This window comes from Macadamia integrifolia, unplaced genomic scaffold, assembly GCF_013358625.1.
Source record: "Macadamia integrifolia cultivar HAES 741 unplaced genomic scaffold, SCU_Mint_v3 scaffold_245A, whole genome shotgun sequence".
Taxonomy (NCBI): Eukaryota; Viridiplantae; Streptophyta; class Magnoliopsida; order Proteales; family Proteaceae; genus Macadamia; species Macadamia integrifolia.
In genome coordinates, this window is record NW_024870655.1 from 33534 (window position 1) to 34802 (window position 1269).

Here is a 1269-nt window from a genome sequence, read left to right on the forward strand (position 1 = left end):
GGAAGAGAGAGAGAGACACTGCGGGTTCTAGCATACAGTATACTAGCAGCATATTCAACCTTTTCTCAAAATATAAATAAATAAATAGTTAAGTGATCCAAATGACTTTTGACTAAAATTACCAAAATCTCAAGTAGCAAGTGTGGGAGGGGGGGGGGTTGATTGAGATGATAGTGTCTCATCCAATATTCAAAACCTTTGAGAGATAATCTCCTATTCAAGGAGCCATGTGAAGAGTTGAGTTTAATAAATCAACTGCTAGATCAGTAGTGCATCACAAGAATCAGCCACATGTTCATGATTTGTTGTGAATTTTTCTTTTTTTAGTAGGATTTATTGTAAATTATAGCAATGACATGAGAGAAAGATGAATCTTTCACCAAACAAACAAATGTGATTCAACGTGGTGGGGTTCACGAACAGCCACAAATACCTCTATTGAAATAATCAAACTTGAAAATGTTAGGAGAAAATTGTAGAATGGAGTCGTGTCATCGGTCACTCTCTTAAGAATTGTATAGATACCCTTTATATAGTACAATCTGGCTAATAAGATTTAGTCTCCAAGATAAAATAGCTTCAATAAGCCATTCTTTTAATTGTTGTACCCACTTATTGGGTGGGTTATGCTTAATCAACCATAACCAGGACAAGATTATAGCGACACTTCTCAATGTGGTGAAAATTGGAAGCAGAAGAGAGTTTTGGGAGGGTATGTGAGAATGAGAGGGTTTAGAATAATTCTCTAGAGTGCCATGACGTCCTTCATTTATGGAGGAGAACTGCCCCTTGGAAACACATATTCAAATGAGCCAAAAAAATATGTTTCTTATAAAAAGAAGACACAGAAAACTAGTTAATACAAACATCCAAAGTGTTCTGGAAAGTGCGCAATGCAAAATCCCCGGCTAGTGTGAAATCAAACCCAAAACCTAAAAAACAAGAGAGCATATTGAGTCTTTTCTTCTAGGAACCATCCCCTTGTAATTCCTTTTATACAATATATAAACGTCACGCTACTTCTTCCATAAACAATGTGGACTAAAGAGTACCAATTCTTTACGTTATTAAAAGTAACATTGAGTTTAAACCTTGTCGGAGACGCACAACGGAAAAACATTTGAAATTTTTATTTTGAAGCTTCATCCGTAATAAATAAAACATGATCCATTTTGAGGCATAATGTTAGGCCTCTTTAACTCTAAATGATGTATCTTCAATGGTTATTCAATTCTACCAACCCCCCCACCCCCAAATAAAAAATTATTC